At 43.2% G+C, this 17510-nt stretch overlaps 1 protein-coding gene across 3 annotated transcripts in view; it reads right to left on the minus strand.

Annotated features, from left to right (window-relative positions):
• IL12RB2 (interleukin 12 receptor subunit beta 2) overlaps positions 1–17510 on the minus strand; it is a 462597-nt gene that overhangs the window by 2830 nt on the left and 442257 nt on the right. The window lies entirely within an intron of this gene.

Genomic DNA, 17510 nt, shown 5'->3' on the forward strand with positions numbered 1-17510 from the left:
TGTGCAGAATGGAGCACTTGCATCAGAATCATCTGCAGGTATTGCACAGGCTGAGGTGGGAACTCAGTCTCCTGTGTAATGTCTGCAAATTCAAAGCCTTCCATGACTCTTGAAGTGACGAACGAAAGAAAGGATGTATTTTATCAGTTTTTAAAGTCTTTGGTGTCTGCTTCTTGAGATTGTTAGCAATGCCATGTAAAATGCCACTCACCAAAGCACACCACTTGTAAAATTGTTGTGAATATTACATAGCACCACTAGGTATGTTTATATCATCACAGAGGGCGCAAACAATAATCAGATAGCCATTCGACTCAACAAGGTGCATGATTGTGTCTCAGCTGTGACTAGCACAAAAACATGTTATCATATTGAAAAATTACCTTTACGTGGGATAGTGACAAATCATACGGATCAGAGAAATATGTATTCTGATAGGACTGTCATCATAATATGTGCCATGAAAACTGGTCTGCATCTACTTCATCCAGGATATATTGACACTAAAAATAATTTGAAGCCTCTCTTAAATTAGACAAATGTATAATATCCCTTTTTTGCAATTTATCCTTAATAAAATAGTATGATGAATACAATGTCATGGAATGTAAATGCCCTAAATGAAGGAAAGAAAATAATAAATATTTTATTCTTTGTTACTTCATGATGTCGCTATTTCAGAAGAGAATTTAAATAAGGCTCGAATATCCACTAAAGTACTTTGGACCAGATATGTGGGGGCTTATTTACAAGCTCCTTGCGCCGCCGGTGCATCACTTTTAATATGGGAAAAAGTGACGTAGCGGTGGCACAAGGGGCTTGTAAATAAGCCCATGGTATCTACAACTAAAGCATCTAGATCGGATGGGACTGCCTGTCTGATTTAGAGAGGCAGGGATCTGTAAACCTTCATTGGAGATGCATCATCAGCGCCTCCCCTGTAGGCTCAGTGAAATACAGAGCAAATGCCCTGTTGTTTTCATTCCACTCTGCATTTCTGTTTGTTTACCACAAACAACCAAAGTAGAACGGCCTTGACATGCAGGAAGTTTTCTCCCTGGGGATGAGGTGCATTGATAGAATTCTATGCTTGGATCACTGTTGTAATCAATCAGAAGTAATCTTCATCACACAGTTGAGTTACTGTATTGTAGATGTTTTTTTAGAGCATAGGAACAGCGTTGGTATCCCCCTCACAGCCAGCATACAACTGCAAGTCTAGGAACATCACTATGATGCTCCCCATAGCAACGCTAGAACACACATTAGAATCCCCCATTTAAAGTGCCCTCACATATATTATAACCTGTAGTAATAACCAAACATAACATATCCTCTTCCCTTTATCTCTTCAATACATAACAATGAAATACATGGCTAAGACTATGACAAACAAAACCCATATCTACCTTTCCCCACATACATAATCTTGTAAATACCTAGGTGGACATCTAGATCTCTGTAATACAGTTCTATTGTTGAAGTTATCACCTTGATCTCCTGTAACAATAGAAGGTTGTCTATTAGGTTGTCCATTACACATCTCTTTGTCACTGATAAGCAGATAAGGATTAAAGTCATCGGCTTGCCTACCTTCAACCTCCCTGTCCAAACCACAGTTTCTTTTGTACAAAGCAACTCTCCTTAAATTCCAATTTTCTCCATTATATAATGTGACATGCTTACTATGCACATTTCTCACTCTATACGGGCCACAAAGTTTTGTAAAACCAGCCCCTATACGTCCTGGTTTGACTTTAACCCAATCATTAGGTTTAATAGATGTTCCAATTTGAAGTGACCTACAATCCTCTAATTTGTCATATTTTAAATTGGCCAAACCGATACATTCTTTCATCCATGCCGGAATTAATTTGGTACTAGCGGTACGTCCTCTCATAACAACAAACGGAACTTTCCCAGACACAGTGTTCGCTGTTGTACGATACGCCCACACCAAATCATTTACCATAGCCTTCACATCCCTCCTATTTATTATTGCCATTTGAATAACACCCTTCACCATGCGATTGGCCCTTTCCACTACCCCATTCCCTTGTGGGTTATAGAAAGATGTCCTTGTGTGTACTATCCCACACGATTTCAAATATGATGTCATTTCCGCAGAAGTTAATTGTGTACCATTGTCAGTGATTCATTTGACCGGGTATCCTTCCTCCTTAAAAATGTTAGATAATATTTTGATTGTACTAGTTGTAGTAATTTCTTTTACAAACTCTACAATCAACCACTTAGACATCACATCAATTACAACTACTCCAAATCTCAACTCTGAACCTAATCCAACAAATGGACCAATAAAGTCTAAGCATATAGTATGCCAAGGTAGATCAGGAACATCAATTTTGCCAAAATCACATTGGTTACCTACTCTCAATCTTTTCTCACTCTCCACACATTCGACACACCTCTCAACCCAATCAGACACCTGTTGGTCCATTGCAGGCCACCAAAAGTGTTCCCTTAACCTTTTCTTTGTGAGTGTTTGACCCATATGACCTTCATGAGCCAATTTAAACAGAGCAAACCTCAACTCCTGTGGAGGTATGAATTTATCATCCTTCATAATACTGTATCCTTCCTTGTCAAATATAGATAATTCCTCCAAAACCTTCAAGAAAGGTCTCACACCCATCGGAAGAGTACTCTCCCTTCTACTCCCTTTAACAATTAGCTCCTTAACTGCTTGAAGGATATCATCCTTTAACATACTGGCATTCCATCGGTCCTTATCTATCGCTCTGCCACACATTTCCACCAACTCATCCACCGTCGCAACTGCACCTTCACATTGAAATGCTTCCACCTTTGCTTTATCTATCTCATCCCACGGTAGTGGTAGTCTCGACAATCCATCCGCCTGACTATTTCTCCAACCCGCAATATGCTCAACCTTGTACACATACTCTTGTAAACGTGCTGCCATTCTGGCCAACCTTGCTGACCCTTTACCTGCCCCACCAGGGGATAAAATCTTCACCAATGGTTTGTGATCAGTCTGTAGGGTAAAATGAAATCCCCATAAGTACATATGAAAATATTCAGCTCCCCATGCCGCCGCCAGAGCTTCTCTTTCAATCACTGAGTAATTCCTCTCAGAATCAGTAAGTGTCCTTGAAGCAAATGCTACAGTCTTGAGGCCAGATGTGTGGACTTGTGCTAATACAGCCCCTATACCTACTGCACTAGCATCCACAGTAAGGATCGACCTTAATTTAGTGTCAAATGGAGTCAAAATTCCTGCTTCACAAATTTCTTTTTTAATCTTCTCAAAAGTCTCTTGTTGCTCCCTGTCCCACACAAATTTTACCCCCTTCCTGAGGAGTATTTTAATTTTTTCTGTTTTTTCAGCAAAATTGTGTACAAATTTTGCATAGTACTCTGAGTCCTAAGAATGATCTAAGTTTATCTTTGCCTGTGGGTGATGGGGCCTTCCTTATCGCTTCCAACAAGTCTCGTCTTGGTTTCACCCCTTCACTAGATAAGGTATACCCTAGATACTCTACCTCCTCTACCGCAAACTTACATTTCTCTTTTTTAAGCGTCAAACCAGCATTATCCATTCTACATAACACCTCTTTTAAGACAAGATCATGACATTCCTTCGTATCCCCAAATACCAATACATCATCCTGAAAATAAACAACATTCTTTATATTCTTCAAAACCGCCCCCATCATTCGTTGAAACACCCCAGCAGCCGACGCCAAACCAAATGGCATTCTTGTGAATTGAAATATACCCTCCGTGGTAATGAACGCCGTTATTAGTGGTTTTGACTCTGTATGTAATCTAATCTGATGATACGCACTGCGTAGGTCTAGTTTTGAAAAATATTTTCCCCCTTTTAACAATAGGATGAGTTCATTTATGTTTGGTAACGGATAATTATCAACCACAATGTTTTGGTTGAGTGTGCGCAAGTCTACACAGAACCTGTAACTGCCGTCAGGTTTGCCCGTGATGACAACAGGTGAAATCCAACTTGACGTCTCAATTTGCTCTATTATACCCTGTTCCACCATTTCACACAACATTCGCTTAACCTCCTCTCTAGCAATGATAGGAACTTTCCTGACTTTATGCTGCATTGGTATCGCGTCAGGTTTAAGTATGATCTTGTGGACATAATCCTTGAGTTCGCCAATTTCATCTGAAAACACATTTATCATTCCCTCTATGATTGTGTCTGTTGTGATTTCATCAACTACCATCACCTGGTTTACGGCTCTTGGATTAATGACTGTGTAGATCGTATTAGTGTGCCCATCCCAATATTGGTGGGCCACTGTGTGCCACATATACCTTTCCTTTTATACATCTATCCTGAAAAGTGATGTCTACAGCCATATATCCGATGATGTCTATTTTCTCCCCTTGGTATCCTCCTGGATTAATGTCCTTAGGGAGTAACTTTTCATTTGGCCAATTTTGTTCAAACAATACACGAGGAATGATTGTCCAAAACGATCCCGAATCAACCATTAATTCTACTTCTTTTCCATATATTTTAAACATGGCCTTGGGTCTTACCCTCCTTCCCACTGGATCTACTATATCCTCATCATCTACACACAATTTTATTTTTGCCTTCCACCTCACATAGTGATGTAATATTTCCTACCTCACTTTGTACTATTGACATTTTTGGTTTGTATGTTTTACACATTTTGTAAAAATGGCCTTTGCGACCACATTTTTTACACTCCTTGTCAATGGCATAACACCTTTTATAATCACTTGTGTGGTATGTACTACCGCACCTAGTACACATTTTCTCCTGTGTCTTACTATTTTCCAAATTGCTACCTGAATTATTGCCATATCTTTTCCCAGATACACCCTTCCTTTCATTACTCTCATTGCTTTTGCTAGAACCTAACGCTGCCACATCGTCTTTGCCTATACATGTTACAGCTGTAGTATTCTCTTTTTTCTTTTCCAATTCCTTCATACACGATTCCGATTGTTCCACCACTTTAGCTATATCAATAGCATTTGTGAGTGTAGGATTCTTTGCAGCCCATAGTCTTTCCTGCATTTTTTTGTTGCAACATTGTACAATAAATTGGTCCCTAATTATCTCTTCCCTCATGTTTCCCAATTGACAATCTAGTGATAACTCACGTAAACGTGTTACAAATTGGTCAATAGTCTCATCCTGTCTCTGTGGTTGTGTATAGAATTTATGCCTACACATCACAATGTTTCTTTCTTTAGCATATTGTTTCCTTAATCTTTCTTTTGCCTCTAAATACACATTCGCTATTGCCCTTCCTTCCGCATCCACCCAAGCTGGCAAAAATTTAAATGCATGTTGCCCTTCCCTAACGTGCTTAGTAATAAGGCTTTTTTCCTGGAAGCACTGAAGTCTTTACCATCTAAAGCTTCAATATAATTTTCAAATATCTCTATCCATTCTTCCCACTCTATGGGAGGATCACCAGGTTGTTGGAGGAATAAAGGTGGTGTTATTACATTAATACTTTCCATACTTCAATATCTTGCTTAGCTATTCACAATTTGTATTACAAAATTTTCCACTGTTGCAATATCTCTAACGTTTCTTTCTGTAAATATTCCACTCCTAGTTTACCACTGTTTGTTTTCTTTTTTTAAATTAAAAAAAAACCACAACCAAAAAATAAATAAAAAATAAATAGGGAATTGATTAAAACCAGAGAAACCACAGAACACTGTCTTAATCAATAGCACTGCAAGTTAATTCCTCTTCCGTTTGTTACTGTAGAGAACCAGGAGGCATTAGTTTAACATTCGTCTATTTCCCCACGGAGAAAGAAAACAGTTCCACAGAAACACTGTCAATATTACTCTGACCACAGTGCTGAGTGCCGATATCTCTTCCGTTTGTGCTGAGTGCCGATATCTCTTCCGTTTGTTATTAAAACAAGTACCACCGCTTCTTTATTTCGTTGCGTACGAGTTAGAGTTGGTTCCCATAGCAGCTCTGTACTTTAACCAATATGGCTGCCGTTTGCGTTCACACGCTGCCGTCAATCACGCTCTGACGTTTCCTACGTCAATTCACTCGCGTTCTGATTGTTGGTCTGCTTCGCCCGTGAAGAGGCAGACGTCGAAGAGCAAGCACGCGATGCACATTTAACGATGGTAAACTTCAGGAAGTGTCCACGTGAAGTTGTTATCATACGAAGAGGTAACCGTTAACCATGCCATTTGTTAATGTCACCAATTTTCCACAAATATAATCCATCACCCTCTTGAGACTATCAAGTTCAAACATCAGCAACAACTCTTCGCATACATTACTCACAATTTCCTTCCTTTTCACAGTCTTTTTTTTCCCCGAATTTCCCTCTATGACGGACGAGATTGAGATATTGCTTCCTCAGCGACCACAAGTTCCTTTTCTTAAAGAGAATTCTCACTGTCCTTTCGTTTCTCTTTTTTTTTAAACACTTCTTTCTCTTCTTTTCGTGTGCTAGGTCGATTCCTAAACACCTTTGTGGGTCCTTTTCACCAAAATGCTGTTTCCTCTACGCTCATACATCTGCTCCTCACTTGCTGGCTAATCGTCGCCATTTGTTGTAATCAATCAGAAGTAATCTTCATCACACAGTTGAGTTACTGTATTGTAGATGTTTTATTAGAGCATAGGAACAGCGTTGCTATCCCCCTCACAGCCAGCATACAACTGCAAGTCTAGGAACATCACTATGATGCTCCCCATAGCAACGCTAGAACACACATTAGAATCCCCCATTTAAAGTGCCCTCACATATATTATAACCTGTAGTAATAACCAAACATAACAACCACCATACCTGGCAAAGCTGTCCAAGGCAGGGAAATTTAGTGATAGCCACCCTGCTCTAAATTGGACACGGCAAACATCACTATGACCTAGCAGCCAAGTAGCAGCTGGGTTCTAGGTCAAAGGTTTATACCAGAAAAGCCAGCTGATGCTCTGTCATTGGGATCTTTGTTCTATACCCACCTCTAAATGATGCTCGCGAATCATAAGACTGCAGGGCAGGAGCCTCGCCAATTTATTATGGGGCTGCTGTTCTGCCAAACTCTAAATGATGCCCTCATTCGTGTTTTGATGTGGAAGGGCTTCACATTAACATTGTGTTTTTTATAGAGTCTCCTGGCTCCCCCATATTTATCAAGAGTCAAAAAGGATGATTGACTCCATTTATTCTCTCTCAACCCTAAAAGCTTCCCTTTTTTCAAAATGTACATAGAAAACCATCGGGCAGATGGAGTACATCTTTCTTTTCTACTTTTAAGAGGTGCTAACTTATCAAGACGTTCATTTATGCATTCTTTGCACTTTGTAGCCAAGACAAGGACAGTGTCATTAGGATAGATATAAGGAAGACTGTTTGAAGGCGTCAATCCCAGTGTATTGATATCAATACTTTTGGTCCCATGAAATCAAAGGTACTCCGATTTTGTGTTGACCAAAAGGTCTACTGTAAAGAAAACGTGATTAACCAGAGCAATTAACTGGCTTTGTGTATTCAGTACTCTTTTCTCCCAAAACTCTCTCATTGCAAAGATGTCAGCACTTTAAAGACATCTGACCTTGGAGTGAGTCTGTCTGCAGAAGAGGTGACCGGCACTATCTTCTCTCTCGGCCCATCTCTCTTTTTTATTGCCATTCATCGATCCATCTCGCATCATTGGTGGATCTTCTGCATTTATTTCCATCTCCTCACTACAGTTCTCACTCCCACTCTAGCCTTGATGTTACCTCCCGCAAGTTTAGGCAGCCTCTGTGGTTGAAGCTTTCTCCCAGCGTTCCCCCTTCACAGCGTTGAGAGTTCGACTGCTCGCGGGGGTTGGAATCAGGCACCGAAACAGTGCAGGAAACAGAGCCGCCAGAGGATTTGGGAAACAGGTAACAGGGGTGGCAGGTTGCCAAATATTTTATTTTTAACGCCGTAGTCCATTGCTCGATTCTAATAAATGTTAAAGGTTAATAAACATTGAGCAACTTAGTTGGCACATAAAAGGGTCAGAAAACAAAAAAAACTCAGACCTGGTACTTTTAAACAAAGTGCATTTTTAATGCTCACAGTGTGTGACTACAGGATGAGTCTCCTGCAACTACCCCAGGTTAGGGGTGAATAACAAGACAATTAGGTAAGAGAAATTTCGATGTTGTCTCTAACTGTTATGTACCTATTGTGAGACTGATGCATGTAAATTGGCCAACATTCTTGTGAATGTGACTAACAAGAACCTATCTTCTAACAAAGCAATAAGTGCAATTGACAAATATTGCTTCTATTTTCACTGTGAAAATCCCCTTTTGTCAATTGACTCATACTAGGAGTAAGGTACTTGCATGGTGTATGAATCATCACTCTGAGGGGGTATATTCACAAGAACGTGTGCTAAACATCACCAAAAAATGCTAACGCAACTTTACACATCGCAGCGTATCACGGGAAAATAATCCTGTGTCAACGTGGAATTCACAACACGGCAGTACTATGCGAAAGTCCGCCGAAAACGCGGCCTATGTCCACGATACAACCACCGCGATGGAGATAAAAACACAAACCCCAACGGGTAAAAAGGCACGATGTGCCCAAACACGATAAAAAAACAGTGACAACCAGCGAGAGGCCAGCAATACCCACGCATAATGCGGGAAAAAGCACAAGAACAGCATACGGAAAATGCCACTAAAAAACGACATCAACTGCGGAGTAGCACGGATGCACCCTGACCGACTGCAGAGGACAACATGAACCCCACAATCCCCACGGAGGAACACCCAGGAATACAGGGCCCGTAGAAGGGCAATGAGAAGAGGAAGAGAAAGTCGGGTTACAGTCGCCAGGAAAACCCGACATTGGTGAACATTCCCCGGTGGTCCACTATTGCCTGCACATTGATGGAATGCATATGGGGTAGTGGTGTGCAGTATCCGCAGGGGGCACAAGTGGGACATGTGTGCAGTCTATTGCCCCAACATTGCCGGGAATCCAGCTATGGCGTAGAAGCCTTGCTTTATCTCCTGCTGTTCCTGTGCAGTGTGGGGGAAGTGAAGGTACTGGGGTATGAAGCTGATGATGGCATCCAGGACAGGTGTGATAAACTTTGATAGGGCTGGCTGTGAGACCCCTCAGACTCTGGCAGTTGTTGGTTGGAAGGTACCAGAGGCCAACAGGTGCAGCACAGCCAGCAGCTTTGTCTGCGGAGGGATGTTGGCTCTCCACTGTTTTGGGGCTGTCAACCTGTGGGTGGTGTGGGTCATGATGCGGATGATGGTTGACCTTTTGAGCCTTTAGTGGGCAATGACTTCCTCTGATGTTAGGTCTGTGAGAGTGGTGCATTTTCGGTAGGTCCACTGCTTTACTCTGCGCTGCCTTTGTGGTGGTCCAGGTCCTGGGGGTGGTGGCGGTGGGTGTTGTGGCCCTGTTGGGGCTCCGAGCTGCATGATGAGTAGCTCCATGGCGTTGTTTGTTCTTCGGGTGTGGCTGTGTGCGATGCTCCATTGCCTACGGTAGTCGTATGGCTGTACACCTGCAGGAGGCAGGTGTTAAATGCCTGCTGATACCGCGGCTTATCGTGTGGTTTTGACTCGCATCGCGGATCTGGCAGTTCGTTGTGAAAGTGGTGTTGTGGTTTTTTCGTGTGTTTTTGCACGGGAACGCCTACTCTGCATCTCATTAGGGTTAGTTGGTGTTGTCCACTGTGGAGAAAAATTTTGGGGCAGTTATCGCGGGAATACTGGCGTTGTCTGCAGTTTGCACCAGCTTGTGAATGGGGTGTTAAATCTATCTCCACTTTTGATGCGTTAAGGTGGAGATAAATAGGAGATAAGTCCTTGTGAATATCCCCCTGAATCTTTCTATGCAAGATAGACTACCTGAGGTTGAGAGTGACTCAGAGATAGGGATCATATAGTGCTGATGGAGGCCATCGACCCTGAGTGGCATATGACTACTGGACGAAACATGCTGACTGAAATTTGAAAGATGGGAGGGTGATTAAGCCTGGTGACCATCTATTGAGGTGCTTTTTAATCTTGTCTAGAGAACCCTTGAATAAAGAATCCGAATTGATGGTGTTTCCCCAAGGCAGTTTCAACCACATACCTATAAAACTTTTGATCACTCCAGAAATTATTCAAACCCTGACAACAAACTTTGCTCCACCCAAGTTAAAGGCAATACCGGGAGTGTTGAAGCAGCCAGATGATGAAGAATGCCATGAATGAGTGGGTGGGGGCATTTTTATCCCATAATAAGGGATTCTTTAGCAGATAGGCATGCAAACCTTAATGTGGGTTTTCTCTTTCATCAACCTTTCAGTGCGTGATAATGATGTTAGGGAGGATGGTTGAATAATTCACACCTCTCACCCCTCCTTGATTGTGTCTGCGAAATATTTCATGCCTGGCTGCTGGTTGGGATCAGGGTTATATGTTTATTCATGCATTTTGATATAGCACGAACATTACCCATAGGTGCTAGAGAGAAATTTCCGATTGTTAGATAGTATCGTTACAAAAGGTGCTTTACAATAAAACATAGGTCACTACATAAGGTCCAAAATTACAAAATATTCGCTCATCACATATAGTCATTACATACGGTTCAAACTTATAAGTTAGCATAGCATTATACAAAGCACAGAATTATAGTTGTTGGAGGACGTAGGTCATATAGATTGAGGCAGTACCCAGATTATCAACTGATAAGGTCAGTCATAATTTAGGTAGTGCTGTTAATCTCAGGGTAATGGTTAGAGGCTAAGTCATAGAGGTGAGAGTAAACAAGAGAGATTGGTAAAGACTTCACTAACTAAAATGCCTTACCAGGAGAAAGCCTTACAGCACTGTTTTGAAGATCGCCAGTGAGGTGGTGGTAGGGAGTCCCATATTCTGGTTGTGTTTCCTAAGAAGGACAAAGCCTTAAGTTGCTCTTTTTAAAGGTCAGGTATTCTGGCAACAGTGCTTCAGCATCGCACGATGGTCCAGTGCCTCCATATAGTTGAAGTTAGTCTGCCAGGTAATGAGAAGTGATTGTGAGTAGGGCTTTATGGGTGACCATGGGTGTCTTGTATATGGTTCTGGTTTCAATGTGCATCTAGCACAGAGTGATCAGAGTAGTTGAGATGTGGTAATTCCTTTTGGCTCCATTGATGAAATGTGCTGCTGAATGTAGGATTGACTTCAGAGACTTGAGATAGGTCTTGGGGAGAGAAACAATAGTAAATTCTGTAGAGAGCCAGTGATTGAACAAGAGATTTCATGTTTTTGCTCTGGAATGTACCAACTGATTCCCCAGAGAAGATACATTTCTTGCCATTAAGCTAATTTGAGATTGTAAATTGACTCTTTAGTCTAGGATGACTTGTAGGGATCTTGCATTGTCAACAACGTGGATTTGCTATTAAAGATGTTGAGCGCGTACCTTCAGTATTGTACCAGAAATGGTGATTTTGAAGGGAAGAGGAGGAATTCAGGTTTGGAACGGGTCAGTTTTAAATTGTGAGAAGTTATCCAGTCTTGGACTGAATTTAGAGTGATTGTGAGATGTCATTTGGAGAGGAATCCTTCAAATAAAGCTGAGTGTCGTTATCATATTGATGATACAGGATTCCAGATTTTCGATGTAGGACTCTAAGAGGCTGATATACAGATTGAAAAAGGTCAGAGCATGGATAGAACCCTGAGTTTCCTCTTGATCAACATCCATCTGTGTTGAAAACAGTCAACAATTTATATCCTCTGCGACCTACCCATGAGGAATGATTCAAACCATTTATGAACCAGATGATCAATGCCCGTTTGATTTTTGAATGAGTCAAGGAGAATAAAGGCAGGAATTGCCTGAATCTAGGACTCAAAGGGCATCATATACCACCTGAAGCAGATACGTTTCTATGTTGCAGCCCTGATTGAAGCCAGATTGATATTTGTCTAGGAAATTGTTGTCTTTGGTGTGTTGGGTGTGTTTTGGTTGACAATAAACCCAAAAGCCCGAAGAGAATCAGGGGCGTGCCACAATTTGATGAGGAGTGCCCAGGGCTACCCTCAAGCCACACAGCACTTCAGTGCTCAGTGTGTTAGTGCCTAGTGTTGGCACAAATCTGTACACAGGGGTATACGCATAGCAGCAGAGGAGCAGCAGATGGACAGTGACATCAGACACCAGACAGTGAGGGGGTGTGAGGTTACCTATGGAATTGAGGAAAACGGGTGTGGTGGGTCTTATTCTTTCCCGGCTAGACTATTGTAACGCCCTGTAACTAGATGTTGACAAACGCCAGCTGTCCAAATTTCAGTCACTACAGAATGCAGCTGCACGTACCCTGTTAAACATTCCAAAATATAGTCAAATTTCTGGTGCCATTAGAAATCTACACTGGCTTCCAGTTAAGCAGAGAACTGAGTTTAAGGCACTATGCCTGGTTCATAAAGCCCTATATGGGGGGCCTAATGACTACCACAAATTATTCCAATGGCATGCCCCCTGCCGGATGTTAGGATCGGCCAATAAAGCTCTGGTTCACTTTCCTAGAGTTAGGAAGACCAGATGGGGAGGCAGATGCCTCTACTTTATGGCATCTAAGCTCTGGAATGAACTTCCACTCATTATTAGGCTTTCACCATCCATGTCCCAGTTTAGGAAACAGGTTAAAACCTGGCTTTCCACCCAACAGCGACCAAGCGCCTTTCTGACTTTTACACCTTCTTTCTTCCTCTAGCGCCGAGATGCCTCGGCATTCACGCACTTTATAAGTCCTTTACCTACTTACTTACCTACTTAATCGAAAGACCACAAAAGCCTCGGGACACGGGTTTTCCCCATCTCAGCTTGATGGAAATGTTAAACATAGTGCCATACAATAACCACATCATACGTCCTATTTATTTACCTTTACTGTCTGCCTCAGCACGTACCACCATCCATCATCTACCACCTATGGCTGCCCATTCTAGAAACACCAACCCACACCAACGTATAGCTAAAATATGCAACATAAAACAACATCACGCCATATGCCAACAGGCCTATGCCATGTTATGCCACAACAGCAATTCAATATAAAACCACCTTACATCCCCTTAAGAAACCAGAACATCTAGAGAACCCCCTTAAAAACGATGCAGAAACCTCCACAGAAACCTCCAGGTATTTTAGCATTACTGGGCAGAAATTCAATAGGTTATGAGGTTAGGAATACACTACGTTCACGTTATCGTCACGGCAGTGGAACTCTGCATTAGTAGAGTTTCGAACGGTTGAAGCAGGACACAGGGACTCCAGAGGCTTTATGCATGCGCCAACAACCACAAGCGTCGGCTAAAGACAAGTACTTGTGAGCTATGGAGTATTAACCTGGGCGGTATTTGCTGAGAAGGAACCATATCAGGGAATTGCAGGGGACGCACTTGCAGAGGGAACCAGTGTTCGCGTACACCAGCAGGCATATCGGAGGACGCCGTGAGGGGAACGGCCTGCACAAGGGAGGCACTTTGATCGAGCCCACCATTTCACCGACAGCGCCGTGAGGGGAACGGCCAGCGTAGCGGGAACTACACTCCCCAGAAGTCTTCGCGCCGGGCGCTTGCCGCAGTCGTAATCTGGCAGCGCCTGGCCCTACTTCAGCGTCGCTGGTGCCCCGCAGCGCGGGACGCACTTGCAGAGGGAACCAGTGTTCGCGTACACCAGCAGGCATATCGGAGGACGCCGTGAGGGGAACGGCCTGCACAAGGGAGGCACTTTGATCGAGCCCACCATTTCACCGACAGCGCCGTGAGGGGAACGGCCAGCATAGCGGGAACTACACTCCCCAGAAGTCTTCGCGCCGGGCGCTTGCCGCTGTCGTCATCTGGCAGCGCCTGGCCCTACTTCAGCGTCGCTGGTGCCCCGCAGCGCGGGACGCACTTGCAGAGGGAACCAGTGTTCGCGTACACCAGCAGGCATATCGGAGGACGCCGTGAGGGGAACGGCCTGCACAAGGGAGGCACTTTGATCGAGCCCACCATTTCACCGACAGCGCCGTGAGGGGAACGGCCAGCGTAGCGGGAACTACACTCCCCAGAAGTCTTCGCGTCGGGCGCTTGCCGCTGTCGTCATCTGGCAGCGCCTGGCCCTACTTCAGCGTCGCTGGTGCCCCGCAGCGCGGGACACGCGCGGGTGGCGCCGGGCTAAGCCCGGGCAAAGGGCGGGCCCTCTACGGCCCTCATCGGCAGGAGGAGGCAGGGGCAGGGCCAGAAACGCTGCAGGATTCATTCCCCTATTCAACGTGCAAGTAAGCCAAGCCCATACAACATTTTACTCATAGTTGTATTTGCGTTCCCTTCAAATATCTGTTATATAATAAGTCATGCCTAAAAAAGCTGCTGGAGCTCAACAAAACAAGATTAATAATTATCTTGTTCAGACTGTACAAAAGATAAATATGCAAAGGAGGGAGTCACTGGGGTTGAGTCAATCACCTGATTTACTTTGCCCGTCACCACCCACATTTGCTATTACTCTGACTGATGAAACTTTCATGCAAGATGTTCAATGCGCTACTATGAATGTTGATATTGCTTCCCAAGTTACACCTGGTTTTGTGGTTAACGTAACCCCGGCTTCTGTGAGCTCGCCCGTTGAGGATATCACAGACAATTACAATGAAAACGACTCTGACCAAGATATACAGTCTCAGGTTTCTGTTGTCAACCAATCTCCTATAGGTCATGTAGTCAGACCTAAGCGTCAATGCACAAAGATTACTCAAAAGCGAGGTGGTTTACGATCAGGGTCAAAACGGAAGAGAGTTATTACCCCTAAAAACTTACAAGCGCTTCATGATGTGGATTATTCTATCCGTTCTACTGAAGAAGCTCTTCTTGAAAAAATAGCAGATCTCATTGAGATTAAAATTAATACCATTGTCAAACCTCTCATATCCAAGATTGATAAACTGCAAGCAGAGGTCAAGAAGCTGGGTGGCCTCCAAAATACACTTGCAAGTGGCATTGAAAAAATAATTACGTTAGTTTCTTGTTCAGGCAATAATTTTAGGGGAGTTGTTGCCGGTAGCGACCCGGGTGCCGGGGAAGGAACAGAACTGCTTGGGGAGAACCCATTGCCATCAACCTTGATTGCCATTACCGAGGGCTCCACGATACCATGCCCTCAAATAAATCCAACCCTTCCGGCTAACATCCCCCCAGTGGAAATACAAGCACAAGCCCAAACTTTTACTACGGACCCTCTGCAATTTATTGTTGAAGCCACACCTGTGGTTTTAGTTCTCGCAAACGTCCCGCCGCTGGAAAGAGGCGCGGCGGAATGTTCTAATTCCCTGCGTAGCAAATCCTTACACTGGCTAACTAGTAACATGCGGCTAGCTCCAGGGGGACAGCACCATCTAGCAAGTGTAATTAAATCAGTAACTAGGGTTCCCTGGCTGGGAAATCGCCCAAAAAAATTTAAAGGTGACTGTGTGGCTGTGAGCTTTTCGAATCAATACGTTCTCCCAAATATCCTTGCGAACATCCTTCCCCCCCAACGAAGACAAGGTACTGTGGTCCCCCTCACATTAAAATTCTTTTATGGGGAACAGCAGAACGTATCTATTCCAAGGAATCCCGCAACAGGGTGGAATACCAACTGGGATTCCCACCTCAGATGGGGACAAGACTCAAGGAACAGCGCACCAGTTCATCGTTATCAACCTTTTACGCTTAACTCTGCTACACAGCCCCTGAAATTGTTTAACCGCTTTGCGCCTCTATCTTTTATGGACCAAAATGATTGACTTTTGCCAAATCAAGACAATAATGGGGAGGGATCACATTCTGTTCCTGGTCCATCAGCTCAGCCCTCTGCAGGCGTTAGGGCCTGCAGAATTATGAGCTGGAACATCGCTGGGCTTAGATCCAAATTTAAAGATAAGATTTGGTTGGATAAAATCAGGAAATATGATATTCTTGCTTTTCAGGAAACTTGGGAAACGTCAGATTGCCTGGCCTTAGATGGCTATTCTCATTTTTCTGTACCTGCAGATCCCAGCAAAGCAGGAAGAGCAAGGGGTGGGTTGGTTGTATATATTTCACTTGACGTCAAAGGCAAATCTAGACATATTAAGTCTAAATCTAAAAATTGCCTTGTGGTTGAACTGACTTCACCTAACTGTAATTCTATTTTACTTGTTAACTTTTATAATTCTTCGACCAGTCAATTTCCCAACGAGCATTTGTTATTGTTAGAGGATCTCTTATTAACTCATAGCGAGAATAGTCGCTATGGGCACGAGGTGATCCTTATGGGAGATTTTAACATTCACCCATGTCAGGCGGGTTGTCAGAGGGAAGCTGAGAAACTTCTCACTTATCCTCCCTCGCCGCATTTTGAACACACACACAGCGGAGAGGTTTTGGAATTGCTCTTGGCTACCCTCAATCTTTATGATGCATGCACCTGCCCAAATGATCTGAGGTTACCGACATATGTGGGTAATGTCTCCGGTACAATTATTGATTACATTTTTGTATCTTTAAAATTTCTACATGAAATACTTGTTTTTAAGGTAGAAACCGCTGTTTTTAGTGATCACAATCCTGTGATTCTAGAGGTTTTAGCACAAGGGGTCCTGGAAAATAGGAAGATGGACATAGTGTGTGCGATAGATCTTGTGCTAAGTGATCAAAACAGGAGGCTTAAATGGGATCAAGTTTCTCCAATAACTTTTTTACAGGAAACTATGGCTAAAGTCGCAGGTGAAATAGCCATCTGCTTAGACATTAAAAACCCTAGCGCCACTTTGGTTGAGGCTTTCAGTGTCATTTGCCATCAAGTCAACTTAGACTTGACCGTAAAGGCAAAGTCTAATAAACCAAAGGGCCCCAAATGGTTTGATACAAACTGTTCCAAGGCCCACTCAACCCTTCTTAAGGCTTTAAAGCTTAAACCTAGAGACAGAGTGTTGATAGCGCTTTTGAGGAAACAATATAATCTAGCTATTAGGAAGAGGAAATCTGAGATAATAGACGAGGCATGGAATGACTTGCTACTGCCCGATACAGAGAGATAGTGCCAAATTCTGGGCAGTTATAAATCATCCATATTTCGTGGGAACAGATAATCAGAGAGCTGACTGCATTATCCCAGATGAACAGTGGGTGACACATTTTAGTAACATTTACAGTCATACTTATTCCACTACAAAATGCGAAACACCTCTTCCTAAATCGTTAACTCACATCTCTCCCTTTACTCAGGAAGAGGTGAAACAAGCAATCAAAGATACACTCTGCAAAAAGGCACCGGGGCCAGATGGGGTCCCTGCAGACTTTTTTAAGAGCGCTCCTGAACTTAGCTCAAAAATTTTAACTAACATTTTTAACGCCACAAGGGAATTTATTTTCCCCTCTAGCTGGGCAAACTCGACTATCGTCCCAATCTTCAAGAAAGGACAGAGGACAGACCCGGCCTGTTATAGGCCAATCTCTCTTATTGATTCGAGTGTTAAAATCTTGG

This window comes from Triturus cristatus, chromosome 4_2 (assembly GCF_964204655.1).
Source record: "Triturus cristatus chromosome 4_2, aTriCri1.1, whole genome shotgun sequence".
NCBI classification, from domain to species: Eukaryota; Metazoa; Chordata; class Amphibia; order Caudata; family Salamandridae; genus Triturus; species Triturus cristatus.